General features: G+C 44.6%; 1 protein-coding gene across 2 annotated transcripts in view; it reads left to right on the top strand.

Annotated features, from left to right (window-relative positions):
• The first annotated feature begins 459 nt into the window (after nt 1-459).
• The window catches only part of NAALADL2 (N-acetylated alpha-linked acidic dipeptidase like 2), a 777,627-nt gene continuing 756,297 nt past the window's right edge, over nt 460-21,789 (top strand). For both annotated transcript variants that reach the window (XM_081910933.1, XM_081910934.1), the window contains exon 1: nt 460-516. The gene's annotated coding sequence lies outside the window, so the exon portion shown is untranslated. The remainder of the gene's footprint in view (nt 517-21,789) is intronic.

Here is a 21,789-nt window from a genome sequence, read left to right as displayed (position 1 = left end):
GTGGGTGACTAATTCTTTTTTGTTTTTTATTATTTATCATGTCTTTTCCTTTTTTGTATTTTTTTGAATATTTGGAAGTAACGTTTAATTCATGCTTTCTCTGTAATTTTAAAAAATGCGATAAAGATAATAATAATAAAAAAGAATAAACAACTCCTCTCGCTTTTCCCCTTCTTCCACAACTTATGTTTTGCTCATTCCTTCCCTCTTTTTGCAAAGCGGTCCCATTCCTCGCCCTCTGCCCGCCCCCTCTTGGCACCGAGATGTCGCCATCTCGAACCGCTCTCGCTCCCTTCCGCGCCCTCCCTCGCCCTTTGCCGGCCCGCTAATGCCAAACTGGGCACTTGATCCCTTGTAATAAGCGCAAATCAGCTACCGGGAGGATGGAGGGAGCGAGGGAGGGAGACCGAGCGAAAGCCGCCCGCTGCTCTCTCACGCCGCTTTACGGCTGCTGAAAACCCCCCCGAGAGAGCTCAGCGCCGCCGTACAGCGCCCAGGCTCCCTCCTCTTCCCAAGGTAAATGGATCCGCCGCAGAGTGGGGGGGGGGGAGAGGGGCGGGGGAAGGAGGAGCGCAGGCGAGAGCCTGGTGGGCAGAAAAGTTGGCCAAGTCGCGGCGAGGCGAGGCAGGCGCGCGGGGGCGCGCGCGCAGGTAGCGGCTCGCGGGCTGCGAGGCGCCAACCCGGCAGCGGAGAGCGAGAGCGCGCGCGAGGAGAGAGAGAGAGCGCGCGCGCAGGCGCCGCCGCTCTTCCAGCCCAGCTGCCGTTCTCCAGCACTGAAGCGCTCCCCGCCTTCCTTTTATCCCACACCCCCATCTTTGCCTCGCTTTCTCCCGCCCTGCCCGTAGCCGTAATGAGCTTGACCCGACTGTTCCAAGTCAAACGGGGGTGGGGTGGGGTGGGAGAGGTAGAAAAGAAGGAAGGGGGTCGTGGTTAGAGTTGGGGCAGCTGCTTTGCAGTTGGGAACATAGCTGTCAACGTTTCCCCTTTTTAAAGGGAAATTCCCTTATTCCGAATAGGATCCCTCGCAAGAAAAGGGAAAAGTTGACAGCTATGGTTGGGAAATGGAGAGGCTTTATTATTTGCAAAAAAAAAGGGGGGGAGGCACTGGCCGGCTTCCTGCAGCTAGAGCGAAGGGGGACCACGATGTAGACGAAGGAAATGTAAAATGAGGGGTTCCCCCCTCCAAAAAAAAACACACCTTAGGGCCCCCAAGTTGCTTCTCTTGAAAATAAATACGTGAAGTGCATTGCAAAATGCCATGCCCGTTTTGCAACGCTGTTGGCAAACCCGCGTGCGGTTGTGTAATAACCCGGAGAAGGCTGCGGACGGCACCGATCGGCTCTGGACAGCAGTTGGTTCAGTTCCCTTTGCAAACAAAAGTCGCTCCCGTAGGCCAGAGCTAGGGAATGACGGCAGGAGGAGGGGCGCGCGCGCGAAGAGCTTTAGGCGCTGTTAAACCGGCCGGAGCAGCATCCCAACGTGGGCTGTATCCCAGCAGAAACAGTCTTCGCTTGCGACGATGTTGAAACTTTAGCGTGGAGCGCTTGACTCCCAACCTCGAAAAGCCCAGCGAAACTTCACCGCAGGAAGGGCGGAGACTGGAATGGGATCCATGCGCCCTGTCGGAACCAGCGTGAGGTTAGAGTAGCCGCTTTGTGCGTCACCAGCAGGGGAGGAAAAAAAGAACACAGACTTTCATGCTCTAGTTTTTATGTTTGGATGAAAAATTGGAGAAACCTCTGCAATGTAAAGAGAGATACAGGGCACATCACCATAGTGGGAAAGGCTGTGTGCCTGCTCAGTCTGCTCTCCAAACCCCTTAATCTCAGATTTTATGCTTTCTTTATCTTGCACCAGACAGCTCTTAAAATTCTAGACTATCCTCTGTCAACTATGACACATAGCAGTCCTCCTAAGCACAAAACATATAAAGAGTGATCAGAAGTAAGTCCTGTTACATCCTGTTTACACCCAGACAAGCCTGTACAGGATTGCAGCCACAGTACCAATTAAGAACATAATAAGAGCCTGCTGGATCAGGCCAGTGACCCATCTAGTCCAGCATCCTGTTCTCACAGTGGTTGACCTATGGAAAACCTGCAACCAGGACCTGAGCACAGGAACACAGGTTCCTCCTTTGGTTTCCAGCAACCACTATTCAGATGCATACTACCTGTGCCCCTGGGAGCAGAGCACAGCCATTGGTGAACTTCGGAGTAAACTTGCATGGGCTCAGGTAGTAGGGGATCATGCTGAGGATGCTTATAGCTCCATCCTATGCTATGTGCTCAGAGGTAAGGCCCACTTCCCTAGTAAGTGTACAAAGTAGGTAAAGGTACAACTTTTGAGTGTACATGTAGAGCTGTGCTCTGCAGCTGCTGCCCAAAGGAAAATCAGAGTTGGAATGAAACTTGAAGGGTCGTCTGACTCTAGTGCAACCCCTATATTGCAGGAACAATAGATTTTAGCTGAAGCATCCATCCAGCCTCTGCTTAAAAACCTCCAAGGAAGGAGAATCCATCACCTTCCGAGGGAGTCCCAGTCCACCGCTGAACAGCTCTTATTGCCAGAAAATTCTTCCTAATGTTTAGTCAGAATCTCTTTTATTGTCAGCAAGTAAGTCTGTGTATTTGGAGGAACTAGCAAGTAATTATAAAGCTACAATCTGAAGCACAGCAACTTGGAAGTAAGTGCCATTGAACTTGGCGAGGTTTGTCTCTGAGCAAATGTTCATAGGATCATGCTCTGGGCATGCTTACATTGGAGTAAAAACCATTGAAATAAAATAGATTGAGTTTGCTTCCTAGGACTGGGGTGTATAGAAGGACCTGGGTCTTTCTACAGTACAGGTAACCCACAGAACTCCATTTGTGATGGGGATTGCAGTTAGTTCTGTAAACCAGGGGTCAGCAACCTTTTTCAGCCATGGGCTGGTCCGCTGTCCCTCAGCCCATGTGGTGGGCCGGACTATATTTTTTTTGGAGGGGGGAATGAACAGATTCCTATGCCCCACAAATATCCCAGAGATGCATTTTAAATAAAAGCACACATTCTACTCATGTAAAAACACCAGGCAGGCCCCATAAATAACCCAGAGATGCATTTTAAATAAAAGGACACATTCTACTCATTCAAAAACACACTGATTCCCGGACTGTCTGCGGGCTGGATTGAGTAGGCAATTGGGCCGCATCCGTCCCACGGGCCTTAGGTTGTCTACCCCTGCTGTAAATGAAATCCCATTACTTGTGGGTCATGTGCTTATGTTGATTAAGTTCTGGCTGGCCATACATGCTGCCTTTTTGATTGGTTTTATGAGGCCCTTGGAGTGTCTTGGCCCAGTAGCATTGACCTTAGAGAAGCTGAACATAGATGGTCAAAAATGATGTTGTAGACAAAGTGAGAGGAATAGCAAGATTTCCAATCCTATGCAAGATTACTTGGAAAGTCTCATTGAGTTTCATGGAGTTGTTCCTTCAAAGGTATCCATAAGACTACAGCCTTGGGGGTAATCCTAGGGCATGATCCCCTGGGGTGAAGCTTAAGATGCACCGAGTCTCCAGTTTAGCTCGTGTTCCGCCCCTAACACTAGCTTAGCCAAAGATACAACAGCTAGCTGAACCGATGCCCGTGTAAGTCCCCAAAAGGTGTGTTCTGGAGAGGTACACAGTGGGAGCTTAGGCTGGATTCTAAGGCAGTTTAGTTCAGCCAAGTGACCTGGCAACCCATCACAGAACACAATTTAAAAGCTTGTTTTCCCTCTGCTAGGTTTAGGCAGAGCAGCAGCATTGCTGGTGAAGAGAATTTGACTCTGTTATATTAAGTTTTATACCAGCTTAATTTACACCTGCTATGCTTCTTGTGCATAGGATTGTTCCCGAAAAAGTGCTTAACTCTGGATCATGCTCATAATTGTTTGAAGCCTCCATATCCGAACCCTATTTACTGCTAAATTTGTTTGCCAATTACACCAACTCAGCAAACTGCTTGTCTGGTTCTCACTGTTGCATGCTATATTAGATTCAGATAAAACTGGAAATTAATTGTTGTGACATTTTTATCTGCATAATGTAAATAAATGGTGATTCATCCTACACAAAGGCATATTACCCCCCTTTTTTAAAAAAACGCAGCGTGATTTCCTTATTTTTCACTGGATCTTAAATGCTGTCCTGAATTCATTAAAACGTTGCAACATCGCTGGTAATCTACAAATAGTCTCTGCGTTAATATGATTGGTGGGGCTGTCAGCGTGGTTTTTGCTTTATTTTTTATCCTCGTTGCCTTCAGTTATTCATCCAGAAAGGTATTTAATTATTTGTTTTCAGCATGTTAGGGCTGTAGCTTTTAAATGTATGTGCAATTAACGGTGAATAGATAATGAAGGCTTTTTCAATTGAAGATTTTGTCATGAATGTGGATAAATTGAACTGTCCAATACCTTTTTTCGGAATTAGATGAATAGCCTGCCTTAACCTAGTGGCACAGGGAATGTAATGAGAGTTCATATTGTAATGCATTAAGGCTTGTTTCTTAAACTGTGGTAATGAATAGCTTGCATATTGCAAGAGAGCAGGGTAGGTGGAATGGTCTAAGCCACAGGGGAACAGAAGTGGCTGGTGCCCAGAAAGAGAGGGGACCTAAGAAGGCAGCATGCTAAAGAAAGCCAAGGAAAAAAAATATCAAAATGTGGGATGGATCGTGGAGGGCTCCATAGGAATTACAGTGAGGGGAGGAGATGTGAGAAGAGATCGAAGGACTGGTTGAGCATCTGCCTTGTTTTAGTACAGGCATCCCCAACCATCAGCCCTCTAGATGTTTTGGACTACAGTTTCCATCATCCCTGACCACTGGTCCTGTTAGCTAGGGATCATGGGAGTTGTAGGCCAAAACATCTGGAGGGCTGCAGGTTGGGGATGCCTGTTTTAGAAAGTTCTGGTTTCAAATCCTGGGCATGTTCAAGTAGGGCTGGGAAAGACTCCCTTTCTGAAACCCCAGAAAGCTGCAGCTCATTATTGTACTAAGCTAAATGGGCTAACGTATACCTATACTACATGATATGCAGCAGTAGACATACACAGAGTAGATCTATTGAAATCAGTGGATATTTAAATTACTGCAGTCTATTAATTTCAATGGGTCTACTCTGACCAATGTTGAATATCACCCAATCTTTCATGTATTGAATGATACAGTCATACCTCATGTTACGTTTGCTTCATGTTATTTTTTTTTAGGTTGCGTCCTGCGGCGATCCAGAAATACCAGAAAGCGTTACTTTCGAGTTTCACCGCTCACGCATGCGTAGAAGCGCTAAATCGCGCTTCGCGCATGTGCACAAGCGCCAAATCGTGCCGCACACCTGCGCAGATACGGCGCTTTAAGTTGTGGGCTTTTCATGTTGCGAATGGGCCTCCGGAATGGATCCCGTTCGCAACCAGAGGTATCACTGTATTTCAAATCTGCTTATCCATCTTCCAACTTCCTGCTACTATATACAGATTGGAAAGTTGCTTGTTCATCTATTTTCTATGCACTTGGACATCCCTTAAGATATTGTCACCAGATTTCACATGGTGGTTCCTGAGACTGAGACCTGTTTGGATACGATCAGATGCCATTTTCAATAAAAATATCGGACTGGAAAGAGTTACTTTAGGGTTAGACTAGAGATGAATTTTGCAATCTGCACAGGTGCAAACTGTTGACAGGTGTCTTGTTAATAATGTTAGCCAGCTTCATTGTATTTAGCCCTTACATTGCAACTTAACTGAAGGCAGGAGTAAGAGTCACAATTGCCAGATATCTAAACACGTCTGGGCTTTATTCACTCACTGATGTGGGTGATACCAAAATGGTTCAACTGCTTTCATAACAAACAGAAAACTGACATTTGGTACGTGTTTGGATTCTCAAGCAACTCTGAAAAGGGGGTGTTTTATATCTTTTACCCAAGACTTAAAACATGGCTTTTACCACTTTAAAGAATTCCCTTTGCCACGTTATACCATTCCCTTTACCACATTTTAAATTCACCGAAACCTTTTTCATCCCAAGAGTCACATTCCCTCTGGGGGAGCTTTTTAGGGGCTACATTTCACCACCCCGCATCCAAGAAAGCAATATGAAGACAAAGTCTTAAAGTCCAAAGACACAAAGTACAAAAGAACTTGAGGAAGATATTGAACAGGGCTAGGGAGGGGCGTGGCCCGGAATGAGAAGGTGTGGCCAGAGCAGGGAGCACATGTAGGTAAGAAGGTGGCAGGTGAGGGTTGACTCAAGGCAGAGTGAGGTTGGTGGGGAATTCACTCTAAGGGACCAGCTTCCACAATTGGTGATATGGTGAAACCTATGGCTTGTGAAGGCCCATGAACATAGATGGAACTCCATAACTTCATAATAGCAGCCAGAACTGCATCAGAGACCATATAACAGTTCCCCGCTTCCCAACCAACCTCTTGGACTGGTGAAGATGATGTTATCCAGGACTGCCTTTATGCTTTCAAAATGCAAACTATATGTTGCCAGAGGGGTGGGGGCGGAGAGAGAGAATATATACTGTAGTGTGTCAATATCAGGATGCGGGTGGAGCTGTGGGTTAAACCACAGAGCCTAGGACTTGCCGATCAGAAGGTCGGCGGTTCAAATCCTCGCAACGGGGTGAGCTCCCATTGCTCGGTCCCTGCTCCTGGCAACCTAGCAGTTTGGAAGCATTTCAAAGTGCAAGTAGATAAATAGGTACCACTCCGCGGGAAGGTAAATGGCATTTCCGTGCACTGCTCTGCTTCGCCAGATGCGGCTTAGTCATGCTGGCCACATGACCCGGAAGCTCTACACCGGCTCCCTCAGCCAATAAAGCGAGATGAGCACCGCAACCCCAGAGTCGGCCACGACTGGACCTAATGGTCAGGGGTCCCTTTACCTTTACCTGTGTCAATATCAGTCTGTTGTACACAGCAGCAAGTGCCTTCCTTGTGGCTAAGATACCTACAGCAGGTTTAGATAAACTTTATCCACAGCATGAATTTCCAAAGCAATGTTAGTGTTCATTTTCTTATATATAATTTAATACATGTAGGCAATCCAGAATTTCTAGGAAATGTCCTCATCCCTCTCCCTTCGTAGTCTCATCTACTGGAACAGGCATTTGAAAACACAGCGATATTACTTTGAGATGCATCTTGCATCAAGAAGACAGATTATATATATTTTACCCTTGTAAATACCTCCCACTTACAGGAAGTCTGGGTGTTCAATTGCGATTTTTGGTACTTTCTACATTAAATTGCATGGTGCAACCTCAGGTGTAGTTTTGGGGTTTTTTTAAGGATTAGGGATGCCACTAGCTTATGCATATTTACTCAGAGGTATTTCCCACATTTTCAGTAGGATTTACTGTCATTGTGTGTACAGAACTACAACATTATTCTTGCATTGTGAATAAACACGTTTGCCAGTATTTAATACCTGACAGAAGAATTCATGTGGGCAGTGAAAGATAATGAATGAGAAGGGAATGTCAAGGTGAAGTCAGTTTGTTGTTGTTGTTGTTTAGTCATTTAGTCATGTCCGACTCTTCGTGACTCCATGGACCAGAGCACGCCAGGCACTCCTGTCTTCCACTGCCTCCCGCAGTTTGGTCAAACTCATGTTCGTAGCTTTGAGAACACTATCCAACCATCTCGTCCTCTGTCGTCCCCTTCTCCTTGTGCCCTCCATCTTTCCCAACATCAGGGTCTTTTCCAGGGAGTCTTCTCTTCTCGTGAGGTGGCCAAAGTATTGGAGCCTTAGCTTCAGGATCTGTCCTTCCAATGAGCACTCAGGGCTGATTTCCTTAAGAATGGATAGGTTTGATCTTCTTGCAGTCCATGGGACTCTCAAGAGTCTCCTCCAGCACCATAATTCAAAAACATCAATTCTTCGGTGATCAGCCTTCTTTATGATCCAGCTCTCACTTCCAGGTTGTAGATATGTGTAAATAAACCATATATCCTAAAGACACCACAGTCTCCGCTGTCCCTCATTCCAAGGAGACTGAACCCTGGGTAAGTGCCTGGAACCCCTGGAATCTCTCACCAATCAGAGATTGGGGTGGCAGGCAACAACACACACACATTATTCTGTATATAGAGTAAAGCAGTTAAGTGCATGCTTAATTTTAAATATGTTGCTCTGTTGAGGATTATTGCTTATTAAAATTTCACCACACTGAACTATCCGTTGACTGACATGAATTGAGGGAACTGTGAAGAGCACTTTGTAAAATACAGTTACTGCAGGTGCTGATAAAAACCAAATGATTACAGTCGATAAAGGAGGGCACATGTGTGGTTTTTTTTGTTTTTTTTTAGCCAGCAGGGAGTTGTTTTTCTTATGGAAAAGACATATGGACTGGCATGGGCATAGAATATGAAGGAATTAAAACCAGCTTGTAACTTATATGATTCCCACCAGGCTCTTACAGGAAGAAAGAGCACTGGCAAAGTGTCTAGCTGGAACCCAGGAAAGAAGGGTAATAACATCCTGAAAAACTCTCAGTGGGAGAAGGAGCTAAGACCTTACACTGAGTTTGATGACTTCATCTAGCCATGGGTGTGATAAGTATTCTGAATGCGCCAACCAACCTTGTGTCAGGTTGGCAATAAATGGTAAGAGGTTCCACAGCCCCAGTTAGGTGGGTAGGGAGAACAGTCCTTAGATGTACCTTGCAGGTGTTTTTTAAGTTGCAGATTCATGTGATCCTTTTCATAATGCAAAGTTCTCATGCAGTTGTGTTTGGGTAGGTAAAGTTGGTCCTGTGAAATTAGAGACACGCGTTTTGCTCATGACTCAGTGTATCTTGGAAAGGCATCATATTGTGAACTGAGCCAAGATAAGTGTAGGGATGTGAACATGGGCTGGTCACTCAAAGCATTCACAAAACCATGCTTAAATCCTCTACCTTATATAATACAATTTAACATAGGGGTGGCAAAAAAGTATTTGTCAGCTTGTTGGACGCACCTCGTTCCAGATTACAGCGCTACTTACTCTTTGCACTTTGGCTACTGGCATCTTAAGCTTAGTTTCGCAAGCAGTATTCTTTCAAAGACTGATAAAACAAAGGAAGGCAAGAAGTGGGGAACCACAGTCTATTCTGCTTTATTTCAGAAAGCAGTAAGTTACAGGACAGAAAAGGAAAACACCGTTTCAAACCAGGGCTTACGACCAGGGCAGAGCAGTTGCATGTTGAGACCCCGCAGCCAACCCCTCATTGGAAATAACTCACACAAGGACACAGATATTAGGTTTATGTTATTGGGCAAATTTTGGCCACAACTTTATTGAATTACAGAATGTGAGCGGTATTGGCTTAGGCATTGATTGGACCTGACTATATCTGACTCCTGCCAATTGTGCACGAAATCCAATAAGGGTAAGCCACCGGTAGGGGGAGCCCTGTCAGTGCGAACCAACTCAAGCTCCCCCTGGTGTTCCCGTTGGGGTTGTGTCAAGGCCCTAGCCTCCAGCTGGGGGCCCCTGATTCCTTTAATGGAATACCCTTAAGCAATGGAGGGGCAGGTGATGGCCACACCTCCCCTCCCCCACACAAGGTCACACAATGCCTAACCACAACCCTAACAAAGTTGTGATGATTGCTACGAGGTAGGCAAAAACCAAGTGGCCAGTGCCAATTTGCCAAGTGGAAAAACTCCTACCAGGCCCCTCGGACAACCAAGGCAACCAACCGAAGTCCATAGCCAGGCCATTGCCTAACCTGCAAAATAGGGAGGGCAGGCGGGTGATTGAGGAAGTCCTCTGACTCGCTCCTCAGTTTAAATGGCCCTGGTCACGCTCCCCAGCCAGCAGATTGGCTGTCCGGGCTCTGATGTGGCCAGGATCCCCTAGGCAACGGGGGACAACATCCCCCACCCCCTGTGGGGAGTGGGTGGCCATGCGGTCCACCGCAACTCCTCCCCACTGGGAAGTGGAGCGGATTTTTCAGCTCATTGGGCCTAATTCGTGTTTTCTTCTGAGGTCAAACTGAACCCAGCACTTTCACGCACTGCAGCAAATATGTTCCTGGAATATACTTTTGTTTTTCTATCCATTTTTATGTGTCCTCGGCAGACTATTTGGGAAATGCAAGCAGCATTAGGGAGGTATGAGAGAACTATGAATAAGAATCACGAAACTGCTTCTTGACATATACTTTTGACAAGCAGAGCAGAAATCAAGTTGAAAGGTGAACTCAGATAAGCTGTTAGGTGTCTCGTATGAATTCCTCACCTCCTCTCTGGAGAGGGTTTTTAGCAGCCGCGGTAAAACGGAAGGAGAAGGTCATTGAGATAAATGAAATGTGCCGGGGTCATCCCAGATTGCTAAGTGATGCTGACATTTTTGTGTTCTGAGCTCTTAAGATCACGAGGTGCTGATTGGAGAGGGCTGATTGTTCAGGGACGTTATGCAGAAGACGGCCAAAACAAGCAATGGGAATGACTTTTCAAAATGGGCTTGACGAGGGCTAGTTGGCACGTTGCATTCAATTGAAAAGTGAAAAGGATTCTTGCTGAAAGACTAGAGATGGAACATGCTAAATGGAACTTTGTAAACAGATCAGTTCTGACTCTGGGTTAGGATCACTGTACCTTCAAGACCTGGACACCTGAGCTTCTGCTATTGCTGTCTCCGCTGCTTTGTACAACCTGTTATACACCTGGATGTTTTGTTTCTGTTCTGAAAGTTCAAGTCCTGGGTATTGCTGCACATGGACAGCATAACCGGGGAGCCTGGGAACAGGGGTGGACCTTGGTAATATGCTGCCCTGACCACTGAACTATGGCCACTCCCACAAGCCTCATAAACTGTTTAGATTATTGTGAAGACAGTATGGGACAGATGTCATGAGTGACACGACCCCAAAATTTGCCTATCTCTAGCTGGGATGCTGGCATCTGTTATGAAGCAAACTTCAAGCCTGGACTATGAGGTACAAACAATTCCCATTATCAGTTTCTTGTTACCTCCTTCACCCCGTTTTTCTGGAGAAATTGCTAAAATGTCTCTGATTCAGATTTCTCTAGCAATTGGTATGTCTTGGGTTACCTTATGCCAATCTTTGGGGGGTTCCCCCCCCCACTGATTGACAGTCCCTGTGCTATTTTGGGGTGCAATAGAATCCACCATTTTAATAGAGGGGTACACTAATATTTCCTTTTCTAATTTTCTATTGCATGAGTGGCTTTTTGTTGTATTTCCCCCCCATTTCCAGTTCTCTTGTTCAGCAGGACGTGCTGTGCTAATTTCAGTCCCCTTGCAAGTGAATTGGTGAGACTTCACCATCTTAATATTATAATACAATGCAATGATATCAGAAGGAGGTAAAATCCTAGCTGTTAGGATGCAGCTAGTGTCCTCCCCCCACTGCAAAAGGAGCTGTGGAAGGCATCCATTAGAAAGACAAAATTTAAAACCCCCTGCTGAATAGTTAGTGGTTAGGAAGGGATTACTCTGACAAACCTCTAACTAGACATCTACATAATATAATTAGTGAGGAATGGGATTCCCACTTGAAGAAAAACCACATGTGTATTAGTAGTCTTCATGTGGAGTCGAGCATATTTTAGCTGTCTCTTCTCTGTGCTTGTTTAAAGGTGTGCTTGCTTTGCTAAGAACAGTGCAAGAGAAAGTTTATTTCACCATATGTTCCTGTCTTTACCATATTCACCATGCAAACTGAATCATTTTGTTCCAGTAGCAGCATTTTTGTGTGAGGAGGAGGCTAGGGAAGATATAGAGAGGGGGCGGATATCACACACAATACATTTTAAAAAATGGTCAGAGAGCAAAAGACAACAGATGGTTTTGCAGAGAACGCTTCAGCTGTTTGTGTGTGTGGGTTGGTGAAGTTGTATCGTTTTCCTTTCATACGTACCTGCTGAGTTTGTGGTATGGATGGTGTGGAGACTTAGGACATACATACAAAACATTCACACTTCTCTGAATTTTGTATTGAATATATGGAAGCAAAATTTATTTATACTCCCGGTTTTTGCCCTGATGGAACTCAAAGCAGCTTGAAGATAAAAACAGGAGCCACTTAAAAAATAGAAAAATCAAACATTAAAATGCAATTAAGCATTGATTGAATTAAAACTATATAATATATAAGATCTGTACTTACCAATAAGTACAATACAAACAGCACGGCACCAGCCCTTTAATTAAAAACAGTCCTTTCCCAAAAAACCCTGCGGGAGCAAGTCTTTCACACCCCAACCTGGAGATTCTAGGGACTGGACCTGGTGCCTTCTGGATGCAATTACAGATGGTCTAGCACTACTTAGCTATAGCCCGACTGTCAAAAGAACAGTCAGCAGAAGGGGACACAGGGTGACTCCCAAGCCACACTGAGATTCCTCTCCAGGAGGACTATTCTTGACTATTGATCTCCATTTTAAAAGGATTCAGAGAGTATTTAGATGTGCATGGACTGTGGTGTGTGCAGAGCCAAGCTGCAAGGGGAAGCACAACCTTTGTCATCCATTTAGTCAGGCCAGCCTGGCTTTGAAACACTTAAAATATTAAGCCTGCCTTTTGCTTCTGGAAAACCAGGCTGATGGATTGACACCCGCAAATTGCAAAACATCACACTAACAACGATTTGCATTGAACCGCTGCCTACATTAAGTTTAATTGGCTTTACAGAGTAACTCCCTTCTTTCTGTTTTTTGGTTTTTTTTAATAACAATGCACCAAGAAGTTGAGCTGTAGGGGAGACTTGTTCAGCATAGTTTAGCTTCTTCAGTCATTATGAGCGGAACAAGAAATTAGGCTGGCAAAGGAGGATATCTGGAGGCAGCCAATATGATGGGAGAGGTAAGACTAGCATTTTTCTACATATGATAAGCCTCAGTAATAGGAAAGGATTGTGAGAGGCATTCCATGGACAGAAACAATCCTATAAGACCCATTATAAGGGAGCCGCAATAATACAGGACTAGGAATCTAGAGAAAACAGATTTATTTCATATCAGGAAACCAAGAAATAAATTGGCCAGGAATTACTTTGTTTGTTGGTGCTAAATGCCCTTGTGCCCATTCTATTCATATTAATGGCCCTCTTGAAGAACTTCCACGTGGGTCGTAGGGCTCTTGTGCACAGGGTGGCCATTTGGGCAAAAAAGAGGACACAGATTTGCATGCAAGTTGCAAATGCTAGGCAGTGTGGTGCTAAGTACAAAGAATTCTGCTTGCACAATGGAACTCCCCCTTCTTCTCCTCTGCACCCTATAACCCTCCTTAGTGGAAGAAGAAGAGAAGAAGAGTTTGGATTTGATATCCCGCTTTATCACTACCTGAAGGAGTCTCAAAGCGGCTAACATTCTCCTTTCCCTTCCTCCCCCACAACAAACACTCTGTGAGGTGAGTGGGGCTGAGAGACTTCAAAGAAGTGTGACTGGCCCAAGGTCACCCAGCAGCTTCATGTGGCGGAGCAGAGACGCGAACCCGGTTCCCCAGATTACGAGACTACTGCTCTTAACCACTACACCACACTGGCTCTCAAGTGGGTTGAAGGAACCTTCAAGAACAGTTTTAGGGGATGCACTTGCTGTATTCAAATTGAGCACCATGTCCATAAGAGCAAAACGACCCAGAAAATGGTTCAGGTTCATCTCTCTCCCCACCCCACCCCAGTTGATGGAATATACAATGTACATACATCAGCAACTGTGGTGCTTACTCAAAGAGAAGATCTTTGCACCTCTCCTTTGCACCACTGTTCAGAATGGAAGGAAGGGGGATATCCAGTTATAGGAGCCAATTAAAATATTTGAGCTCCCACCCCATAATCTATCTATCTATCTATCTATCTATCTATCTATCTATCTATCATCTATCTATCATCTATCTATCTATAGATATATATAGATATATATATATTATTTGTACCCTGCCCATCTGGAGTGGTTTCCCCAACCACTCTGGGCAGCTTCCAACAAAATATTTGAAACACGATAAAACATCAGACATTAAAAACTTCCCTAAACAGGGCCACCTTCAGATGTCTTCTAAAAGTCAGATAGTTGTTTATTTCCTTGACATCTGATGGGAGGGTGTTCCACAGGACAAGAGCCACAACTGAGAAGGCCCTCTGCCTGGTTCCCTGTAACTTGGCTTCTCGCAGTGAGGGAATTGCCAGAAGGCCCTCAGCTCTGGACCTCAGTGTCCGGGCTGAACAATGGGGATCGAGAAGCTCCTTCGGGTATACTGGACCGAGGACATTTAGGGCTTTAAAGGTCAGCACCAACACTTTGAATTGTGTTCGGAAATGTACTGGGAGCCAATGCAGGTCTTTCAGGACCGGAGTTATATGGTCTTGGCGGCCACTCCCAGTCACCAGTCTAGCTGCCACATTCTGAATTAGTTGTAGTTTCTGGGCATTGCCATTCAGATTGTATGCACATGTATGCAGGGTCCCCACTATTTTATTCAAGTTGGCCCCCTGCATCCAGTGAAATGTGGGTGTATATGAATTGTGTTTGGTTTTTTTCAGTGTAGAGCCGGTGCAAACAGGAACCAAATGTGGGGAGCAAACCATGTTTTGTGCAATGTGGATTTTTGAGGGTTTTAAAATAGGGATGTTATACGGGTGCCATAGGAGGAATTGACGGACGGGTGCACAGGTGGCCATGCGGGTCACATTAGTACTGCATGTGGACATATTTATTTGTTTACTTTTTGCATTTACAGTGGTACCTTGGGTTACAGACGCTTCAGGTTACAGTCTCTGCTAACCCAGAAATAGTACCTGGGGTTAAGAACTTTGCTTCAGGATGAGAACAGAAACCGCGCGGTGGCAGCAGCGGCAGGCCCCATTAGCTAAAGTGGTACCTCAAGTTAAGAACAGTTTTAGGTTAAGAACGGACCTACGGAACGAATTAAGTTCTTAACCCAAGGTACCACTGTATATCCCATCTTTTCTCAAAGGAGCTCAAGGGGGCATACATGGTACCCCCCCCCACTTCTTATTTAGTCTTCACAACAACCCAGTGAAGTATGTTAGGCTGAGAAGCAGCGACAAGCCGAAGATCACCCAGTGAGCTTTAGGTCTGAGTGGGGATTTGAACTGGTATCCCAGGTCCTAGCCTAACGCTCTATCCACTACACCACATGGGCTCCTGTAAGCGAACAACGAAATGGGCCCCCAAATCATTACGATGTTAGTGGTTTGCCTTTGCAATTGCTAGAGATGAACTGCATCTTTATTTCAGGAACTATTATTTCGTTCCCCCAGCAATCACACCAAGAATGTTTTCTTTGCTGACATCCCTTCAAGAGTTTCCCTTCCCCTAGAAATCGTGAGAAAGTTGGGTGAGCTTTTCTCTTTGTAAATCATTGTCCTCCTTCTCAAACCATACATTTTTATGAGTAAATGTATTTTAAATGAGTTTCCCTCCTTGTAAATAAATATTGAAGTGCATTCACTACTGTGCTGTAATATCTAGATGCTTATATAACTAAAAAAAATGGCAAAAAGTAACCACTTCACTTTGGCCTTGCTTTGTAGTCAGGCATGGAGATTTTGAAAATATAAATTTGTATTAAATTGGGCCATTAGCTTTGAAGTTATGAATATTTAAACTTGGCAATTTTGCACATGCATATTACATGGACTGGTTTTTTTAAAAGACACATTTTCTAATACAGCCTCTTTTACTTCTAATGCTCCTAAGATACATTTAAAGAAAACATTAAATAGAAATGAATGTTGGCTGGAAAAGCTGATATTAATGCTGCAATTAGTCACTGCAAACTAAAATGACAAACAATAATTTCAACAGAAACAGAACCTATATTAGGGGGTTACTGAATGATTTTGGAGAAGTGTATTTTCTCATTTGGTTTTCTTTATTAGAAGGAGCAAACAAACTATTGGGCAAGTGGGTGTATTTGAACATCATTATAAATCTTGGTTTATTGTGGCAATAATGTACCCAGGTGAGCCTCAGGGTCACAAACTCCTTGCTCTGTTTTTCAGCTTATCTGACACAGCTGTTCAGAGATGTTCAGAAGCTTTCCCCATTATTATTATTATTATTATTATTATTATTATTATTATTATTATTATTATTATTATCATTACCATTATCATTATTATTAACTGCCACTTGTCATGTCATCTGTGTTAGAAAAACACTGGGGCCTAATTTGAATATTAGAATGTCTGGCATCTGGTGGGTGGGGCTTTTGTGTTCTGCTCCTGAATCGACCCCTTCCCTTTGGGTGTTCAGTTAAATTCAGTTAGACCAACTGTCATTCTTGCCTCATCATGTGGTTTTAATTTCTCTCAAACAGTATGTTACTGTGTTAGAACTTTCTTTATTATTAAAGCTTTGTTTGACATATACTTGAGCTGCTTACTTGGCTGAATGAAAAGAAACTTTACTGAAGAAAGGTGGAATATTCGAAACAGGGTGAGGGGATATATACCAGTCTGACAGGAGGATTGATTTTTTTAATCACCCTACCCTCCACAACAATCTGAACCCAAGAAACTGTGGTCAGTACTAACTGTGGCTGCTTCAAATGGGGGCAGAGCTTCTGATGCTGCATTCCTGTTTCCCCACAGAATGGCCCTATAGGTTTGATGTTGCATCATGATGTGGTGTCATTCCCCTGGTGTCATTGCTGAGTAAAAACAGGCTGTGAAGAGCGGACTGATTAACCTAGACATTAATATAATAATATATTGCCCGATACCTGCAGGTCTCAGGGTGCTTCACAAGATAAAATCGGGATACAGTGGAACCTCGGGTTGCGAACGTGATCCGTGCAGGAAGCACGTTCGCAACTCGCAGCGCCATGCCTGCGCATGCACAGGTCACGATTTAGTGTTTCTGTGCATGCGCGAGGCCAAGACCTGGAAGTAACCCGTTCCTGTACTTCCAGGTTCAGTGCGGTGTGCAACCTGAAACGTGTAACCTGAAGCTTCTGTAACCCGAGGTACCACTGTATAAAACCACAAAGTAAATAATCAGCTTAGGAAAACAACAACCCAATAATCCCCCCCCAACACCCCCAACATAGGATAGGGCATATGTTGTCAATCAAATCAACCAAAGGAACGTTTTCGCCTGGTGCCTAAAAGTGTGTAGGACTTCCAGCGATGCCGCCATGGTGAACAGCGGACCCCACGATAGCGGGTGCCAGCCATGCAGTTAATTAAGGATAATCCGGGAGTAATTATCCTCGCAAGCCCCCCGCCCCAGGGTTGGGGGGGGGAGAGCTTTCACTCGCAGATCATCCTATAACTGCCTCTCACTCCGATGGAATGTGGGAGCAGGGATGCAGAGTGCATAGCACTGTATGTATTGGAAACTCCCCAATGTGGTCGCCATGAGTGGAGGTACTTCTGTTTCTTTTAAGGCGCATCTGCATTTGGACTTAAGAAACAGACGTGCTCTAGATAAAGGAGAAAGATGACCTGCTAAATGAATCACCCATTGAGTGTCAAGGTTTTGATCTGGAGAGGACTCTCATCGGAATTGGATTGCTATGTAAGAAGAAGAAGAAGAGTTTGGATTTGATATCCCGCTTTATCACTACCCGAAGGAGTCTCAAAGCGGCTAACATTCTCCTTTCCTTCCCCCCCCCCCCACAACAAACACTCTGTGAGGTGAGTGGGGCTGAGAGACTTCAAAGAAGTGTGACTGGCCCAAGGTCTCCCAGCAGCTGCATGTGGAGGAGCGGAGATGTGAACCCGGTTCACCAGATTACGAATCTACCGCTCTTAAGCACTACACCACACTGGCTCTGTAAGTGAAGGGGAGCTCCAATAAACAAGAGGGGAAGACTCGAGAACAACAGCAGCAGACCTCCAAGCAGCCTTTGGAAGGCACAGCCCATAGAATGATTCCTGCTACTCCCCAGAGGAGGAGGAGGAGATGAGTGGTGGTGATAGCTGACTCCCTACTGAGGGGAACAGAGGGAGGACTGTCTAAACAATAATGTTTTTATAGCAGGTGCTGAAAAGAGTGCAGTGAAGAGTACAGTCTGCTGGATCTCAATAGGCAAGGAGTTCCCAAGTGTTGGTGCTGCCACGCTAAGTGACTGAGTTCTTACCTGTTCCTTCCACATAGCTCAGTTGTAGAGCATCTTCTTTCCTTGACAACTCCAGACAGGGCTGAGAGGTACACCTGTCTGAAATCCTGGAGAGCCACTGCCAGTCAAAGTAGACTATATTAGCTAGATGTACTTGATCAAAGGCAGCTTTCTATATACCTAGAAATACTTAAACATTTCCCTTCCATCTCTGTTCAATCTGTATATTTATAAATAATCCCAATTACTCCAAAACCTCTGTAATGATGATGATGATAATAATAATAATAATAATAATAATAATAATAATAACCATCCAGTGATCTCGGGCCTGAAGAAAACTAGTCTCTTTGTAGTAAGCGCCACCCCTGGAACTTCTCATTGATTGAAAAAGTGGGAAGCACACAACAATTCTTATTTTTCACAGTGCCAAAGGGTGTGCTGTATTTGAGAGACGGGAATTCCCTGCAAATTTCACCAGCTGAGCACACTTTCCCCCTCCCTCCAATTTAAGTCAATCTGACAGAGAGAGTTTTAAAAAATGAATTGGATAAAAATGACAAACTGTCAAGATATGTAGATACTCAGAGCTAAGCATGTAATGTATGCATGCACTCAGTTGGAAATAAGGGAGTATTATTCTATGTTAGTGAGTTTTATTTTACTTTATCCCACTAGTTATGAAGGGCGCAGAACTGCTAGTCAATGGCTGCAATAATTTTAGAACCATAACACTGAAAGACTCCTGTTCTGTATAGTGTTCTTATTTCCTCTATTTTTAGGCTCTTTTAAAAAAGTGATTCCTACTTCCGTGCCTAGTTGAAATATTGTTCTATGTTGTGAGAAGCTTGACATGCAACAATGCAGGATAGAGCCTTTGGGCGCCCCATCTTTGGGATGACCTACTCTTACAAACCTGAGTGGTGCTCACCATCACAAGCCCTGTGGAGACATCTGGGCAGGGCTGGTCAGCAGAGGACGATGACTGGGACAGGACTGTGGAATTAGATTTTGAGGAGGGACCCAGTAGCTTGGAAGATGTTAGTCTAGATCAGGGTCTCCAGCTGTTTTTGGACTACAACTCCCATCAACCCTAGCTAGCAGGACCAGTGGTCAGGGATGATGATAGTTGTAGTCCCAAAACAGCTGAAGACCCAAGTTTGGGAAACTCTGATCTAGATGCTGATGAAGGGCCAAGTTGGTTTTCAAGCAAAAGGCCTGTATTATTGAGTGTCCTGATAGCTGTTTCTGTATCACACCCTGATATATGCATTAGAATAGCCTTTACCTGTTTGATATTGCCATAGTTTGTAGATGAAAGCATATGAATCAGTTTCAATAGGCCTTTTGGTTGGAGAGGACTTATGGCCTCAGATGCCACAGGCCTTTTGACTGGTAGTGGGTGATGTGGTGCGGTTGCAGCGCAACCAATAGCTGAGTCGCCAATGTTTACTGGGAAGGGGAGGGATGCAGTGGCAAGGAGGTTGGTACAGTGCGGATGCCAATCCAGTGCTCCTAATGGCGTGATTTCACCATGGTGACCATGCTGATAGTTCTTCCTCATCCATTGAATTGGGACCAGTAAATTAGGGTGGGGAACTTTCTTTTCAGCCCAAGGGCCTCGTTTTCTCATGAGCAACCTGGGGCCCAGTTGCTATTGGTGGGTGGGGCCAGATGTGAAGGTGGGTGGAGCAATGAATGCAACTCTTACCTTTGTACAGCTACACTCCAGCTGTGCAAACAATGAGATGCTTCTACAGCCTTGCCTTGCATATCCCTCTATCCAGGCAAGCAAAGGGCACCATTAAAAGTCCAGGATGAATTCCAACCACACAAGAGATCTTGAAGAAGGTGCAGAGGGTTTGCCTGGGGGAGAGGTTCCCTTCTCCTGCATTAAGAACATTGATAAGGTGAAAAGTCCTGTAGAAATCCCCCTTCCCTGATAGACCACAGTTTAGGCTATGTTACAGAGCCTTTGGATTGCAAGCTGTGTATCTAAATTCAATGCCAGCCATCTTCCCAGGGAGGGTGGCTGTCTGAAGTGTATCCCCTAGGAGAATATGTGATAATTCCATGCATAAATAATAATTTGCAATTAGCTTTTTAAAAACAAAACAAAAACAAAAACGAGGATTCATTGATCTGAACATGGATGCCATAGTTGTAAGCAGGCCCTGGAGGATGCTAACGATTTTATAGCACTCTTCTCATGCTGGGAATATAAAAAAAAACACGAGTCCCCTCTGACACGCTCATCTTTTGTTTTATACTATGAAAGTTGTCTCCTGCGTTCTCGCTTCGGGATTTACTGGCACCAAATAAAAGTTTGGAGATTTGGAGAGCTGGATTTAGGGTTCAGCTGCTGGAAAGGGATAAGACGTAGGAGTGTTATCTAGCTAGGCAATGAAATAAACCCCTGAGGGGGTGAAACAATAAATGTCTTTTTCTACAGACACCTGCCTGGAAGCACAGAAACAGCAGGGTGGTTTTTAATATGGGGAATGTAAGGCCCAAAGTCAGGTGCGCTTAGGGATGGAGGAGATAATCTGGTTTGGTTCTCGTCTTGAACCTAGCTAATTCACATTCCTGAAACAATATGCAAAGCGAGAGGCAGCTGTCAGTCAACATTTGCACTAGACTGAATTTTGCAGTGCAGTTCTCCAACCAAATGATGTGTACAGATAACGCATATATTCAGGGGAAGTGTGCGTTAATGTGCATACATTGGTAAAAAATAGCATACGGAAATGCTTTATATTAGCGGAAACAGCTTGCAAAAAGTGTGTCTATTCTGAGAAGCACATACTAAAATGCTGATGAAATTTTCTGATGGTCACAGACCGATGCAGAAATGTGGCAAACTGATTGGAATGTGTCCTTGAGCTGTGATAAAGCCTCTTGCTTATCTTGATGGAGGTAGGTGGGGTGTGTGCACACACACACACTTTTCTGAGATTTGTATGGCTGAATGTAGCCTACTGTACAAAGGGGGAAAGGAGAGAGGGCTTGGTAGAATAAAAACTATTGGTGATTAATTTATGTTTATCCTAATGCGATGGAATGAATGGAAGTTCGAAAGAGCCGATGGAAAAATGTGACTGTCACCATTTGTATAATCTACAATCTACAACTTTTTCAAAATCCCATTTGGCTCCAATATTTGTGCTGGCTGCTACGGCTTCCTACAGACCCACACTTGATTTTTTTAATTCCTTCATGAAATACTGGTGATTCCACTCTTGTCACAGTCTATGCCATGAATGGGATGACCTCATAATAAATTGCCAATCAGATTTGACTGCGCAATTGTAATAATAATAATAATAATAAACAATGCTGTTGCAAGAACCTGGCTGAGGTAGGGGAACGGCACAGCCAGTAATATTAATTGCAGATAGTTTACAGCCAGATACTGTGGATGGGACACAGCATTTCCATGTGCTCTGGCTTCCATCATGGTGTCCCGTTGCGCCAGAAGCAGTTTAGTCCTGCTGGCCACATGACCTGGAAAGCTGTCTGTAGACAAACGTCGTCTCCCTCAGCCTGAAAGTGAGATGAGCACCACAACCCCATAGTCACCTTTGACTGGACTTAACCATCCAGGGGTCCTTTACCTTTACCTTTTTACTGTGGATGGTTACCAAGAATAAAACTACTTGATACTTTAAATGTGTGATTGCACGTAATATGACTGTTGTTTTGTTG

This window comes from Podarcis melisellensis (genome assembly GCF_964234715.1).
Source record: "Podarcis melisellensis genome assembly, chromosome: 5".
Lineage (NCBI taxonomy): Eukaryota > Metazoa > Chordata > Lepidosauria > Squamata > Lacertidae > Podarcis > Podarcis melisellensis.
This window is presented reverse-complemented; position numbering and strand designations above follow the sequence as displayed.